Source organism: Macaca mulatta, chromosome 10, assembly GCF_049350105.2.
Source record: "Macaca mulatta isolate MMU2019108-1 chromosome 10, T2T-MMU8v2.0, whole genome shotgun sequence".
Lineage (NCBI taxonomy): Eukaryota > Metazoa > Chordata > Mammalia > Primates > Cercopithecidae > Macaca > Macaca mulatta.
This window is the reverse complement of record NC_133415.1, coordinates 23,317,040-23,334,743: the sequence shown is the minus strand read 5'-3', so window position 1 is coordinate 23,334,743 and position 17,704 is coordinate 23,317,040. Positions and strand designations below refer to the sequence as shown.

The 17,704-nt window shown below is 37.4% G+C and overlaps 1 protein-coding gene and 1 long non-coding RNA gene across 7 annotated transcripts in view; one reads left to right on the top strand and one right to left on the bottom strand.

Annotated features, from left to right (window-relative positions):
- TTC28 (tetratricopeptide repeat domain 28) overlaps window positions 1–17,704 on the bottom strand; it is a 718,240-nt gene that overhangs the window by 258,125 nt on the left and 442,411 nt on the right. The gene's annotated exons all lie outside the window — the stretch shown is intronic.
- On the top strand, window positions 11,079–13,602 carry LOC144331863 (uncharacterized). The gene is made up of 3 exons (XR_013399429.1): window positions 11,079–12,197; window positions 12,333–12,917; window positions 13,046–13,602. It is a non-coding gene; the product is annotated as an uncharacterized LOC144331863 (long non-coding RNA).

Genomic DNA, 17,704 nt, shown 5'->3' with positions numbered 1-17,704 from the left:
TCAAAACAAAACAAAAACAAAAACCTTGAGTTTTCACATTTGACTCTTTTTTTTTACTTTTTTTTTTTTCATTTTTTTGTGTGTTTTTCTTTTGTATTTTACAAAAGTGCTAATCTGCGATGGATTAGAAATTTAAGACTGATATTTAACCACAGGGAGTTTGCCAAGTACTTATACTATGTGAGTTTTGATGCTATCATGTACTACAGACTACAGAGTTAGATAAAGTAAGATCTCACCCAGCAGTGAAATTCATAAAATGAATCTGCTTGTTATTACTTCCAGCCTCTTACAATTCTTAAGAGCAGTGAAATTCTTAAGAGGCTTGAGTTTTAGAGAACGTGGATTAGATAGCTACTGTAAGCCTCACTGCTTTAGTGGCATGTGGGGTGGGATGGGGTCCAGGCATAATGAGTGTCCTCTGACACAGAAAAAACAAGCAGGCAAAAGGTAAAAGGAGTGGAAGGTGGGGAGTGGACAGAAGGATAGAGAAGCAAATGTAGAATAGCTTTCCCCCAACTTCCTTGAACATAGACAGTTCATTTGACTCATTCAACAAATATGTATTGAGTACTTACTATGTGGTAAACACTGTTACAGGCACTAAAGATACAGAATGCACAACATGAAGAGAAATCTTTGTCCTTATGGAGCTTAGATTTTAGAGATGAGAAAAAGACAATAAGGAAAATAAATTATACATATTTATTTTACAGAATCTAAGATGTCATTGATTATTAAATACATCGATTTCAGAAATGCTAAAATGTGAAAAATATATATGCCAAGAATCAATAAACATGGCAGTAAGTTAGACCAGTGGTAAGATCTGAGGGGAAAATAAAGTAGTAAGGAAGGAGGATAGGCAGAGTTGGGTGGGTTTGAGTAAAAGCGTGAGGGGAGTGAGAGAATGAATTAAATAGACATCTAGGAGAAGAACAGAGGGAAAAGGCAGAGACTAGATGGAAAGCAGCCACTGCTTTAACACACAGAATGCTTTCACAAAGACAACATGGATTCCACTCAGAGAAACCTCCTTCAACTACTACATTTACAGCTACCCTTCGCCTCCTCTCAAATATAAGGAAAACAATTTACCGAGAAATAATTTATCTTGATTTTCTACTCAGAAGGTAGGCCAAGAATGATTCAACTATGGAGAAGGAAAAAACTCAAGAAAACACACTGCTATACCTAAATCAGTGAACTGACAGGCAAGCACTCTTGAATGATTTAACTGACTTCAGAAATTGTTCTCTTGCTAGCAGGGTATAAAGAAGGCAAATGAAAATTAGGAAAAGCTTCAAAAGAGAAACCTAAAGCTCTGTATTTTCTCTTCCCCAAGTACTAAATGGCTGCTCTGAATTCTCAGCACCTCTGCTTCTAGGGGTTTTTGATCCATTATTCAATTAAATTAAAAACATATAAATGTTTTTAATTCATGACAAATTACATCTAAATTTTCTTGCTCATGTTCATTTATGGGACATTTTTATCTTGTCATCTTTTTTCATGTACCATGCAAGCAAGAAGAAAATATCCAGCACAACATACCCTTCAGAAACAAGCTAATGGCACAATTTGGTGTCAATTTCACAGCTCAGTGAAGTGAAAGTGATCTAGCTGGCCATCCACATACACCTAGAAGGAGGTCTACTGCAAGTGCCCAGCCTTCATGTTGCTTGTGTCATGCCTACAAGCAAGATAAGTTCAAGTAGAAACATTATGTATTCAGAAAAAAAGCAGTTATCATTCAAATGCCCTTAGAGCTAGCTAGAACAGAAAGTGGAGACACAAAGCAGAGCGAGACTTTCATTTTTATATTGTGGAGAGTTGTTTTTCAGAAGTCATGCTTATATTCACAAATGGTACGGGATTTTGATAATGTTTAGAAGCAGAAATTTTATTTAACAGATGCATGAAAATTGAATAACTATCTTAACAGTTTCTCATGCTTTATAATGGGGGCAAAATCATAGACTTTCAACTAATATAAAACCAAAATGCCACAGGAAGAGTATGCAGCTCCTATTATTAACAATTACAGTAATACCAATACCATTATTTACTAGCATGGTAATGACTCTATTTCATCCTTAGGCCAATTCTGTAAAGTAAGGAGGTACATACATATTAATGATTTGCCCAGTTTTATAGATGAGGAGGCTGAATCTAAGGTCACACTGTTAGTAAATGGTATAGTCAGAACTTAAATCCTATTTTTTAGGGTGGACTCCAAAACATCACAAAAGAAATGAACATCTCACTACACTACAAACTTATGAGCTATAATTAGAATGTTCTTAGCCAAAATACCCTACTATGCAGGCTAAATGCTTTCACACGATGCACTAAAATAAATGCAATTCACAAATAAATGTTAAACATAGTAGTCTTTCTCACTGGCACTTTGGTCTTTAATATTAGATCAAGCTAATGAGACTGCTTTCAGTGACTTACCACACTACAGACAAACTAACATTTACCACTGCCTCTAGAACAAAGGTCAAGCTCTTCAACCTGGTCAGTAAGACCTTTCACAATCAGGCTCCTTTCCAATCTTAGCCCCCTATACGAACTTTTCACTGCAATCAAAGAGTGACAGTAAATATTCATGAATAGGTCTTGAATTTTCCTGTTTCCTAACTTATGCTATTACTTCATCTGAAATGCTTCCTATGTTCTTCTATCAAACTGCTATCCATCCTTCAAAGGGAAGCTTAAGTACACATCTTCCATGAAGCTAAATAAAAGTAAATAGTGAGCTCTGTTCTTATTATTCACTGTTAGCTTTAATGGTAGAAAAACTTCATCTTTAAGAGCCCAACATTGTGCCTTACACACACTACATATTCATATATTTGTTAAACAGAAGGAATACAATGTATTAATAATAGAAAGAACATGGCATTTGTACACAAGAGACCTGGGTTTAAATCCTCCTTTTCTACTTACTGAGCAGATCATTTGGCCACATCTCTAAAATAAGGAATAAAATGATCTATATCAATGCTATTTTGAGGTTTGAATGAGTTATGATGTGCCAACACACCACTCCAAGGTCTGGCACAGAACAGGTATTCAATAAATGTTTGCTGAATCTGTAAAATAAAGAGGCTAGACTAGATGGTCTCTAAGGCTTTTTTCTGGTCTATAACATACTGTGATTCTTTGAGAAGCTAATCGTAATACTTTTCATGTAATATCTTATATTGCTACTTGTTTCATGTATCAGTATTTTATGCAAGTATGCTAGGGATAGATCCTAGCATAGTTGCATGTGGTCATGATCACAGTGACCAAGTATTTGGCACCTTACATATATAAATTATCTCACTGAATCCACATACCAACCTAATGACATAGGAACTATCTTCATTTTCAAATGAGAAAACTGAGGATCAATGGGGTTAAGTAACAGACCGAAGACCACAATCTAGTAAGCGGTATAGTTCAGCTTTCACCCCAGGTCTCTGACTTCAAAGCTCCTATTATTCTTAGTGTGCTATGGGGCCTCTTGAAAAATGTCAAGGAGAAGGAAGACCCAGTATCATCAATTAGTAAAAATAAGACAGAATAAGAGGTGGGGATGTGCTGCCCTTCAATGAAAATGGCTGTTTAAAGGAAGATCTATACACCCCAGCACCTGGTTAGGAAAAAAAAAATGCATTTCTTGAAAGTAAATAGCATGCAAGCACACGCTGAAGCAATGGGAAACTTTTACTAGAGCCCTACCTGAGGGCAAGATCTGTCTGACCCTGGGCAGTTATGCCAAATATAAAAGAAAAATGATTAAGATCAAGATACTTGGCATTCTTTCTAAGACGCTACTTTTTTCATAACTATAAGCAATAGATGATGCGGCTGCTGGGTGCCTGCTAGGATTGCCAGGGACAACACTCAATAAAGAGTGTCTCTAGTGAAAACACTCAGGAAAACAGATTGTACAGTTTGTATATCTGGGCTCTTCAATCATAGAAAATTGAGGGAGTCACATTGCCAGCCAGTTCTTCAGTATGAACTTTCTCATGGTGTGGGTGTGTAAGTACTGGGATAAGGAATATAATGAGAATCATATGTGGCTGCCTGAGTGAAGCTGAGAGTTGCTTACAAAACAGTTCAACTCAGCTCAAGAATCACTATTGGCTGCCCCTACGCTGCTTGAGGCACTGGGCTGGGCACCCAAGAGTGGGTGAGAAAAGAGATGTCGTCCAGCCTTCAGGCTGCTATACCATGAGACAGAGGTGGAAACAGATTGCTTCACTACAGTGGGATCAGAGCTACCTATAACAGATAACATCTCACCATTCTCTGAGTACACAGAGGATATCAAGCCAAGACTGGGGGAAGAGAAATAGAGAAGCTTTGCTGGGGGAAAGGGAGGTGATGTCTGACCTAAATCTTACAGAATGAGAATACTTTACCTTGACAAAGAAGGTAGAGAAAGATCTTGTCAACAAAACAAACAGAGGTCAAGAAAGGCTAAAATGTGTATGATATATGTGGGGAACTAAAAGTAGTTAAGCTTTCTAGAGATAATAGAAGGGGATGAGGCTGCAGAGAAGGGAGGATCCCATCTTTAATGGTTTTGATTACCTATCACGAGTCATTGAAGGGTTTAAGTCAGGTAGGCACATGGTCAGATTTGCATTTTTAATACAAACAAATCCCTTTTAGAAGCAGCTAGTAAACCCCTTCTTTGCAAATGAATTGTGAATTGTCAAGAAACAGTATCACTGTATGATAAACATTCTAAAAGAACTCAGTCACATCGTTTGCTGCTTACTTGCAGCAGGGCCTGAAGACCAGTCAGTATTAGTAAGTGGCCTATGATAAATGACCCATTCAACTCTGCAGTAAGGCTGGGGACAGAGAGGGGTCTGAAGTGTCCCTAATGGAAACAGCATGTGTTCTTGTATTTGTATTCATTGAACACACCACATGTGGTGCCCACACATGGCTGAAAACTCCAGGAAACCTTAGAGCCCCTATCTATCTCCTTGACAGTTCTCACTGTAGCCAGCCTGGAAACCAGGGGCCAGGCTGGGGGCTGAATTTACCTTATTCTCCACTACTTTCTCAGGCTCTTCTTCATCATGGAAAAGTAAGAGTTAATTCCAAAGGTGCTCTTAAATTAAGGAGGATATTAGAATTTAAAACAGAATACAATTCTTAACACTGACAACTAAAAAAATATTGTGAAGATAACCAATATACACCCTACGTCATACACTAACTAAATAAGTGGGTAATTTTTTTTTCAGCTCAATAGTTAAGAAAGAGGAGGAAAAACTTGGAATATGATACCACTTTGCTGATTGCAGCTCTGTCCTTCATAATACACACCTACTGAAGCCACAATGGATTTGCTTACTCAAGCAGATACAAAAGATCCTGCCCAAAGTATCTTGTAAAACTATAGGGCTAATCTATGGGGCCAAGAATAAAGGTCCACACTCTTATTTCAAGTCATTGTTTTTTGCAAGTTTGTTTCCTACCTCTTTCCATGAGGGCTTGGTAATTCACTGGCCTAATTTCTCCCCTTTTCCACATAATAAGAACAAACTAAAACTTAAAGCAGTATTGGGACATTTAGCAGGGGGGGAAATCCAGAGCCATACAAACTGCTTCCTTGTATAGCAGCTTTATCATGTGAGTAAATACTTACTACACATGTTAATTAATAATGGGTAGAACTCAGAGGAATAGCATTAATTCCTTAATCCTCCAAATCCCTCAATTTGTACTGTATTATATAATTCTTTATATACCCTAATAATAATTTATCCCCTGAAGAGAACCGCAATAAGAAGACAAAGCGAGTACCATAACTGGGGGAGACAGAATAACCCAGAGGTTGAGAGCACAGCTTTTAGAGGAAGACAAGCCAGCATTTCAAATCTCCACTCTGCCACTTGGGAGCTGTGACCTTGAGTTTTCTTATTTGTAAAATGAGGACAAGAATAGTATCTGCCCCACTGGGTAGCTCTAAGGATTAAATAAGTGAATGCACAGAAAGTCTTTATTTCAGTATCTGGCATGTAGGAAAAAAAATGCTCAATATATGTAAGCTCTAATTATCATCACTTCTCATAGGGTAGTAAGGCAACTCACTATCCCTACACATCTTAGGAATAGGTAGAACAAAATCTCCCACAGGTAATGTTTTTAAATCTTTAAAATTAATGTTTAATTATACTAGTAGTACATGAGGACATTCTCCTTTGCCAGAGATAATTTAAGTGAATTCCTTCTTGGAGTCAAGAGGGCTGAATGAGATAATGTCTTGCCATCTATAGTAGCTCTAAGAACTGATGAATTTCCCAAGGACAAGGGCAAAAGGTCAGCACCTCCACCAGGACCCGTAATGCAACTGGGATTCAGCCAAGCTTCACTTCCCCCTGAGGTAGGGTTGCTTGCCCTCCATGTTGCCTTGAGCTCTCCCTGAGATGGGCAGGCCCTTAATGGTAAACACATTGTCCAGCAAAATGAGAGGATGGATGTGTTTCCAGCTCAGGAAACTTAATAAAAATTCTTTATCTATTTTATTGAAAACTCAGTTCTGAGACATTACCTCAGAGGTCAGGCCTGAAGACCAGCCATTCACTGTTTCATGTTGAGACCAATCTACTGTTCCTCAGAGCAGCTTCTTTGAGGATTTCACTCCTCTTGTTGTGATTAAAATGAGGACTCTCAGCTACTTAGATATAAAATTTCAATTAACACCCAACTAAGAAATTAATTCTACACATTAGAGAGGTGTCTAATGTAAGCAAGTGGCAAATCTCAGTCCCAGGACAGTCGTGGAAATTCATAAACCATTTTCAATATTTCAAAAGGAAATATAGTTTCTCTAGGTAAAACTATGCAGTCTAGCAAAAAGTCACATTTCTTTGCTGATCCTAGAATTCTATCAGCACAGTACAGCCATACTGATTACTCATACCGATCGCTTCAGTGTGAGGTTTTTCTTTTTAACATCCTGGACGACATAAATTGAAAAGACTATTTAGGCATTCTTTGGTTTATTTATCCATTTGTTATATTTCAAAATTTAAAACTCTACATCTCTCACAAGATTTTTAGTCTTACTATTCTTAAAAGAGAGATTATTATAATTTAAATACTTTAATCTACATTCACAAATGTAATATAATTCAGTCAGTCATCCTTTGGTATCTGTAGGAGGTATCCATGGTATCTGTGGGAGGTCGTTTCCAGGACTTCCCAGCAGAGTCCAAATTCCAAAGACCTTTGTATAAAATAGCACAGTATTTCCATATAACCTATGTATATCCTCCCTCCCTTCTACTTTAAATCATATCTAGATTACTTATAATACCTAATTTAATGCAAACTCCATATAAATAGTTTTTATGCTGTATTGTCTAGAGAATATTAGCAAAGGAAAAAAGTCTGTACATACTTAGTATAGACACAACCATTTATTTTTCCCTCAAATATTTGCAAACAGCAGTTGGTTGAATCCACAGATACAGAACCCACGGATACAGTGGGCCAACTATATTCTAGTTATCTGACTGACAAACCCTTAAGTGACTGGAAACAGTGGCTGAGATGCAAGCCTAGAGATGCAGACATCAGAAAATTCATCTCACAACCTGATGGCAAGGAGGGCCCCTTTCTGTGGTTGGCACATAACACATTACAGAAGCCAAAGAAAGAAGTGGTCAAGTAGCTGAGAGTACAGGATCCAGGGCTTGAGTTATATCATTACCTAATTTTCAAGCATCAATTAAGTGGCTATGCCCTTAATGAGAAATTGAACTCTGGGTATCACAAAGCTACATCTGACTCAATGATCACAGCTTTTAAGAAACATGGCTATGACTGGTTTTGGTCATCATTTATTTATGCCTCGAATTAATCAAACATGGGAGTATGCACTCATTATCATTCAATATTGAGTTTTGAAAGTCCAACTTTCAAAACATGGGAGACTGAAAGGAGACACAGATGGGAATGATAAAAGGCCTTTTGTAAGGAGCAGTTTGGAAGCTAGCGGATTAGAGCAGGAGTCAGTCAAATCACACTCACCCCTATTTTTGTAAATAAAGTTTTATTGGAACACAGCTATACCTATTTATTTATTATCTATGGCTGCTTTCATACTACAATGGTAGAGTTGGTTAGTTGTGCCCATTGGGCCTGAAAAACCTAAAGTATTTATCATCTGGCCCTTTACAGAAAAAGTTTGCCAACACCAGGTTCAGAAGTACAGTTACAAAACTGGAAATGTGAGAACTGGACTCTATACCTGGCTCTATCACTATTGGGAGAAACAAAAATAGGATATGTATGAATTACTAACTAAAGTGTAAAGTGATTCACAAATACAGGGTGGCATGTGATTAGTAATTAATTTGTGATCTTAAGCAATTTATTTAACCTCTTTGAGTCATGTACCACAATCTAATGTATGGAATATTAATATTTATCCTAAGCAATCATATGAAAACATGAGAAAATGTATGTTTTGAAACATTAAAAGGGCTATGAGATAGGGAAGTTTCATTTCACTCTCCATTAAAAAGGATCCTGAATCAGAAACTCTCTCTCTCTCAGTATTCCATATTCCATGTGATTAAAAACAAAATATACAGGACTACAAACATTTATCCCAGATCCCTAAATCAACTGGTTATTAGCCATGTCAACTAGCTAAAAACATTCTCCATTCAGCTAATAATTTTTTTAGAAGAGGAAATTAAGTTGTACTATATATAGTGGGGACATAACTCAGGAATAGTCACATTATTTGGTATCATAATTTGTGCATATGAGATGGCTACATGGTAACATGCTATAACTGCCTTTCCAGAACAGCCCTGGGCCAATATGGAATAATTTCTATCTTATGCTCCAACTCATTTGATAGGGCAATTTCAACAGATTTTCAACAGCTCCTTTCCTTTCCCATTATCCAGGAGTAGCCATAGCCAGTGGGAAATATCAGCTATAACTCCCTAACAAAAACAGAGCTTTACCATTACACTGTGAGAAAAAATGATGAAGTCTCCAATCATCATTTTAACATGACACACCTGTTATTCTCTATTCCAACTACTGAAATGTGCTCAGCTGAGAATGGCTGCAAGATCAAGAAAGGAGGGCAAGAGGTAGATGATGGTATATATTTCTACAAAACTGAAGCCAGATAGTTAAGCTGTAACTACCAGGATTAAATCCATAAATGCAAATGGTGTTGTCTCATCTTCCAAGAAGCATTTATCTAAATGAAACAACTGAAACCAGAGAGAAGCCGTTTACTTGCAATAAGTTAGATGCTAGGATCCTTTTTTCTTCTCATTTCAGACTGCCAAGTTCATCTCCATTAGCACTACCAGAGTCTTTTAAAGATGTGGACATTATGGGAAAGACTCGGGTTTGTGTTCAAAGGCCACAAAAGACCTGGCACCATCTTCTGGCAGAACCTGACTATGGGGACAGATGTGATGGTAGTTAGCTCACCCAGCAAGCCGAGATCAATGTTCTGCCACTCCCCCAGTGAGAGCTATTAATTACATGGTTCAGCTGCTGGTTTTAGCAGCATGGTTTTAGTCAACATGTTGACTGATTCATTACCAAATGTAGCAGGCGAAAAAGAACAGCATAAAATGGGTAAAAAGACACCCAAATATACATCCTTCCTGTCAAATACTGAGATGGGATTTAAGTACTCCAGTATTCACTCAACTTAATAGCTATAGTTTGTGTTTTTCCTGAAAAATTCAAATCATTTTAAAGACACCTATAGAAAGGTTACACAGATATTTCAGAGAATGGACTGAAAACAAAATATCATATGAAAAGAAAAGTATAAATACTCTTGAGGGGGACTATATATTGACTATATATTTCCACTTCTGGGACATTTTCTAAATATAGCTTAAATAAAAAGCAATCATATAAAACAATATATCTATGCAATAAAATTCTTTAAGGAATACATTTCGACAATGTAATGGAAAACAATTGTTCAGCCTTCCAAATCAATTGAAGTAAATTTATTTTTTGCATGTATAAAACTCAGATAAATAGTTATAGTTCTGGTATTTAACTTTAATTATAGATGGAATCTTCAAGAGAGATTTTATTCACATTCCAATAAACAAAGAGTGCAAATTGCCTAAATCACCACTAGGTGACAATGAAATGTTACTGCAATGCACTACCTTATTTTCTAACATATTATACATTACATATTTATTTGTTTGCTCTCTCCTACATGCAAATTAAAGCTCCACTGGGTCCGGAACTTCGCTGTCTTAGTCACAACTGTAACCTCAGCACCTACCACATGGTACCTGGCACATAGTATCCAATATACACTTGTTAAATGAATAATGGTGACTCAACTATGTATTATGGTAGGAATAGGAAGAAGATTACTCCTCATAGGGAGGAGCTAGGTAAGACATTTAAAATATTGAGGAGGTAAACACCAAGTCCTGGTATCTGAGTAGATGAGGGACTGCAGAGGAGAAGGAGTCTAGGATGAAAGGGCAGGTTTCCTATCTGAGTGACCAGGTAAATGATGGCACCATTAAGCAACACAAAGAATTTATGGGGCCGGGCACAGTGGCTCACACCTGTAACACCAGCACTTTGGGAGGCCAAGGTGGGTGGATCACTTGAGATCAGGAGTTCGAGAGCAGCCTGGCCAACATGGTGAAACTTTGTCTCTACTAAAAATACAAAAATTAGCCAGGCATGGTGGTGCCTGCTTGTAATCCAGCTACCTAGGAAGCTGAGACAGGATGATTGCTTGAATCCAGGAGGCGGAGGTTGCAATGAGCTAACACCGCTGCACTCCAGCCTGGGTGACACAGTGAGACTCCATATCAAACAAAAGAAAAAATATTTGAGTTTTGAAAGAAAAGTAATGAGTCCACAATTAGATAACCTTAGTTAAGGGGTACCTAAATGCATGTGTCCAGCAGACCACTGAATATATGAGGAAAGGAAAGGATGAGGCTGGAAATATATTTTTGGTAATAGTTATAATCATGAAAATATATGGGATCATACAAAGAGAGAATGTAGAGAAAACCACAATGGAAAAGAACATAAACTTGAAGAACATCAACATTCGGTGAGTGGATATATTTGGGAAAGCCCCAGGAATTAAAGTAAAGAAGCAATTACAAGGTAATAAAGAATCAGAAAAGTCAAGGAAGAAGAGCACTTCAAAAGAAGTGTTTATTCAGGAATACTCAATGGTGCAAAAAAAAAAAAAAAAAAAGGCTGGTTAGATAAGAGGCTGAAAAGTATTCCTGGGATTTGATAAAATGAAAGTCAATTAGAAGCCATTCCAAAAAAAAATGCTTCACTATGGTAGGGGAAGAAATGTTTCAAGAGTGACTAAAGCCTAGATGTGGACTCCCTCCCACTAAAACACATATTCATGTCAGATATAATAGCATGTTAAAATCCCTAGGTGCTAGAAACAAAGAGGGAACTCAATACCAAAGCATCAAGTATGAGAGCCAATAGAGAAGTGGCTGAGGAACCACACATGAATTGGGGAGGAGGAAACCTGGTTCACAGAAGGCAAAGAATCAGAATACTCCCATATAAAGCAAGGACCCTGGAAAGGCCTGCCTCCTCCATGAAACCAGGACCAGGAAAACTATCCCTGGAAGACACAAGAAACCTTGTCATCTGCCTTCTGTATAGGAACACTGTATTCAGTGATAAATTAAACCCCCAGGCCTATGTGATACACAGATGTGGAATCTGAATTTATACCTCCTAAATTATACAGGATCCCAAACCACAAAATAAACATCGAGAACAAGTCCTCAACTGGTGAAACCCCTGAGTTTCTTCACCAGAAGCAAATGCAAAGCCATTTTGTAGGAACTCTTCCACTATCATTCACAATAAAAATGATCTTGCAATTTTTTTTGAAAAAAGCAAAGACCACACAAGAAAGCCATTCACTAAGAGGGAGTAGAAAGACACAATAAATTGAGAATTAGCACCCTGAAAAGGTGACATAATATAACTGTGACTATCATTAGTGCAAACACTATTTTCAGCCCTTTGCCTTCTGGGCACCTAAGATTACACCTCTTGGCCCACTTGAGGGAGGAGCTAGATGAACAACATGTATATGACTTGTATTAAAGAGACAGGCAGGCCGGGCACGGTGGCTCACACCTGTAATCCCAGCACTTTGCCAGGCCGAGGCAGGTGGATCACCTGAGGTGAGGAGTTCGAGACCAACCTGACCAACATGGTGAAACCCTGTCTCTGCTAAAAACACAAAATTAACCAGGGGAGGTGGCACATGCCTGTAATCTCAGCTACTCAGGAGGCTGAGGGCAGGAGAATCACTTGAACCTGGGAGGCAGAGAATGCAGTGATCGAGATCGTGCCATTGCATTCCAGCCTGGGCAACAAGAGCAAAACTCAGTCTCAGAAAAAAAAAAAAAAAAAGCAGGTTCCAGTATGAGATGCTCTTTTCCTCTAGAATGGCAATTGGTGATACTCAAGACAGTGGCTGACTTCCCAGTCTGGGTCCCTGAGTGATTAGAGTGAGCAGAGGCTTTGATGACCTGCAAAAAAATAGATATTAATAGCATATATAAAATATGCACCTTTGCTCTTCTAAATGTCTATTTTTGGATTGTTTGTTATAGTAGGATAAGCTAGCCTATCCTGTCTGATATTAGAATAATTTAAGATCACTTATAAAATGTTATATATGTTTAATATGACTAAATATATTTTTTTAAAAAGGAAGAGTGACTAGTCAGGAAATGTCAGTCATAAGTGTAGGTTATGTTTTCAAAAACTGTGGCTCACATTAGTAGCAAAGAAATAGTACAGTGGCTAAAAGGGGACACAAGGTTGAGGCCTTAAAAAAAAAAAAATAGGAGAGGCTGGGCGTGGTGGCTCACGCCTAAAATCCCAGCACATTAGAAAGCCGAGGCAGGCAGATCACCTAGGTAAGGAGTTCAAGATCACCCAGGACAACACAGCAAAACCCTATCTCTACTAAAAATACAAAAATTAGCTGGGTGTGGTGGCAGGTACCTGTATCCCAGCTACTTAGGAGGCTGAGACAGGAGAATTGCTTGAACCCAGGAGGCGGAGGTTGCAGTGAGCCAAGATCACGCCATTGCACTCCAGCCTGGGCAACAAGAACAAAACTCCATTTCAAAAAAAAAAAAAAAAAGGAGAGACTTGAACATATGCACAGGCTGATGGTAAAGATAAACAGATTAATGTAAGAGTTAAAGAAAGTAAAGATTCAATGTATCTCTATCAAATGCCAACGACATTACTCACAGAAATAGGAAAAAAACTCCTAAAATTTAGACGGAACCAGAAAAGAACCTGAATAGCCAAAGCAATTCAGGGTAAAAAGAACAAAGCTGGAGATATCACATTACCTGACTTCAAAATTTAGTATAAAGCTATAGTAATCAAAACAGCATGGTACTGGTGAAAAACGACGACAACAACAAAAAGCAACAAAAAAAAACCAGACACATAAGACTGGGCATAATGGCTCATGCCGCAATCTCAGCATTTTGGGAAGCTGAGGTGGGAGCATTTCTTGAGACCAGAAGTTCAAGACCAGGCTGGGCAACAGAGCAAGATGCCATCTCTACCAAAAATCAAACAAAAAACTTAGCCATGCACAGTGGCACATGCCTACAGTCTCAGCCACTCAGGAGGCTGAGGTGGGAGAATTGTCTGAGCTCAGGAGCTTGAGGTTACAGTGAGCTATGATCACACCACTATACTCTAGCCTGGGTGATGGAGTGAGACCCTGTCTCTAAAAATAATATAAGAAATACAAGAAAATGACTTGTATTAAAAAGGCAATAACAGATGCTGGTGAGGATGTAGAGAAATGGGAACCTTTGTACACTGTTGATGGGAATGTAAGTAAGTACAGCCACTTTGGGGAATAGTATGGAAGATCCTCAAAAAACCAAAAATAGAAATACCATATGACTCAGTAATCCCACTATCGGGTATATATCCAAAAGAAAGGAAATCAATATATCAAAGAGATACCCGTACTCCCATGTTTACTGCAGCACTATTCACAATAGCCAAAATATGGAATCAGCCTAAGCATCCATCAATGGATGATGAATGAGTAAAGAAAACATGGCATATATACACAATGGAATATTATTCAGCCATAAAAAGAATGTAATTCTGCAATTTGCAGCAACATGGATACAACTAGAAGACATTAAGTGAAATTAGCCAAGCACAGAGAGCTAGATATTGCATATTCTCATTCATATGTGGGAGCTATTAATAAAAAAGCAAATCCCATGAAAATAGAGAGTAGGTTGGTGCTTATCTGATTCTGGGAAGGGCAGAGTGAAAAAGAGTAAAGGAGGATAAAGCGGAAAAAAAGAATATAAATGTATTTATTACCACTGAACTAACTGTATACTTAATAATGGTCAAGATGGTAAATTTTATATATATGTTCTACTGCCATAAAAAAGAAAAAAAGAAAAAAAACAGCTTTGTCACATAAAAAAAGACAGAAAAGAAAGGCTATATGTAGTTTATTACCCTTACCTAAGCCCTTCAAGCAAATCTTACAAAACCATCAGTTGATTTTTATCACCACGGTCCTCAGAAATCTTACTCCCTTTCTGTATACTAATTTAAAAACTATGGAGTAAAAGGCCCTCAAAATTTCCCCTAAAGAATAAAATGTTTTCCCTCTGTACTTTGTCAGTCCTCCTGTCTTCTATCTTCATAGCAGAAACCAACTATAGTTTTATAAACATACTATAGTTGGGATACTGGAGTGGTGAATGTTACTTAGCAATGTCCGTGTATTGGTCCTTCAAAGAGCTGTGCCTGACTTTTGATGCATAATTTGTTCTTCAAAATGTGAACAGGCTGAACGTGCACAGGTCAAACAGTGGAATTTCATGTTATACAAGGAATCCTGTTAGGATCTTCACAGACACATTTTCAGGATTTACATGTTCTTCAGTCTTTTTATTTTCCTTCACTTTTACCAGCAGAAATCAAAGAAACAAGAAAATCGAGAGTAAAGATGTACTATTTTGGGCACACCAATAATTTTCTATCTTTATCTCAATTGTATTAGATTATTAGACCTAACTATCTTTTTGTTACTATTAGTAACTTTATATTTAAATTTCCCAATTATTTGTATAAATAAGGGAAAAATGCAATAAAATATACATATAGCTGCACAAACTCACAACAAAGATGGCAATAAGAAAGACATATGAATGTCTAAAACTGGCAAGTTATCTGAACCCCAGAGCATATCAGAAATGCCTGCAAATAAACAGGACAGCAATCCCAATAAAAAATGAATAACACTTTACAGAAGAGGGAATTCAAAGGCTAAGAAGTATATGAATAGACGTTCAAATTCATTAGTAATGAAATAAATGCAATTTAGAACAACAATGAGGAAGTATATTAAAAATTAGAATGCTGAAGAATGTCAAGAGCTGATGAAGAAGAGGGACATAAAAACACATTTGTTGAGGCGTAGACTTAACAGTGGAATGTAGCCTTTCCACTCTAAAGGAATCTGGCAGTGTTTGGTTAAAGAGGTGTGTGTGTGTGTTTGTGTGTGTGTGTGTGTGTGTGTGTGTCCCACAACCTCACACTTCCAGCCCTGAGTATATATTCCAAAGACATTCTCACACAGGAATTTCAGGGAAAAAATACAAAGGTGATCTCTGAAGTACTGCTGTGGTAGTGGGAAGCCAGAGAAATCTGGTTGTCTATCAGTGGGGGAGTCATTGGTAAAATGTGGTGGATGAGCATACATGATGAACATGCATGCAACAGTTCCTTCGAAGCAATTTTTTATTGCTGTAATTGTAATTTCTCCATTCTCTCATCCACCTTTTTCTATGGACTATGAGCTCTTCAAGGGCAGAGATTGAACCTTGTTGATCTTTGTTTCCAAGTCATCATAGACTGTTCCTAGCCATAGTAGGTATTTATTAAATTCTTAATAAATGAATAAAAATGGATTTAATAAAGCTTTTAAGATGAAAAACCAAACAGTGTATACACAATATGAGAACACAATTCTCACTTCTACGTAAAACAACAATTTGACAGTAACTCCAATAATAGTGGCAGTTTAACATTTTTCTTCACTTTGGACTTAACTAGAGATAACAGCACAAACTGATGTTAGTCCAGAAATGCTCAGGTATGTTACAAAACTATGAGAAATGGCTTTATTTCTAAAATATAATATAAATGCTAGAAAAATCTAGTAGGGACTATTGTAGATAACCTCAGATCAATGCATGTTTCTATGAAAAAAAATGTGTTGCATGTTCAATGGATGAAGCATCAAATATGAAATGACAGCTCAATGGTTTGCATTATTTTTTTAAAAGAATTGGCTAGCCACATTTATGTATGATGTTTAGAATCCACTAAGAGCAGCTATAATGGAAATGTCAGTTGAAACTACTTCACTATTTGCCTTTAAAAGTGTTGTGCTGCATTTTAAAGACACTTAGATATTTGGCATTAAAAACTGTGGTGGTCACATGATTTCTCTCAGAGGAAATTGCAAGGATCGGGGAAAAGGACAAAAGGAGACACTGGCAGTAGAGGCAGAAAGTCAGTTTTCAGCTCCAAATCTCTGCTCCTGAGGTTTTCCTCTAATCACAACAAGTCAACTGTCTATGCATTTATCAGGAAAATGTCTTCCCACAATTCTGATGTTTTCAGCTGCTGCTGTGTTCTCTTGGATGAACATTTCAGAGAAAAGACAGGAACAGATGTGAAAGACGTAATAATTTATTAGGAACTAGTGGAGCTTGTGCTTTGTTCAGGGCAATCACATGTCCTAAAGCATAATATCACAGGACATAAACATGCCTCTAAACAATTCAGTTTTTATGAAGCAGAAGTGGAAGAAGTAGAAAACCAGTAGTAGTTGTAATTTTGTACTATAACATTTTGCATTAAAGGGGACACATTTTGAACTAACTCCAAGATACTATTATATCCATTCTATTTAGCTAATGGAACAGGAGTCTATTTTAACCATCTAGAAAAGAATGGGATTAAAAGTCTTTCTATTGCATATTTTTACAAATGCATGATACTAGAGAGGAACCTGAACAGGGCACACATTCTATATTTTTGTGACAAGAGCTACAGTTACTATTATAGTACTAAGTCTTCAACCTAGCCTTCTATTGTTCTTTTGAAAGACAAAAAATAAAACTCATTTTTAACATGATAGATTCAGAAAATAAAAGGTGAAATGATCAACACCCCTAGCCAAATGCACAAGCTTTGCAAAACAAAAAAACAACAGCAATAAAATCTTTCACTAGAAAAACAGCATCGCCAAAATTAACCTGTTCCTTGTGTAACTTGTTTGGCATGATTTGGCACCCAGTAAATCCGTACCTAAAGAATGATAGGCCAGTGATTCCTGGACTCAGTACCAATTCAGCTCCAGACTAATGGGTCACTGTCAGGCCAAGTCAGAGGGCTGCCCTTGTCCTTTCATGTAACACTGGTTGTAATTCCAGAATAATGTAGCACAGTAAGATATGCACCATCACCTACTCCTACTTCCTCTTCTCACCCTCAAAAAGGAGACTGTCACCACATTTATTGTACAAGATCATAATAAGACTCCAATTTTCTCATACTTCCTCTAGGA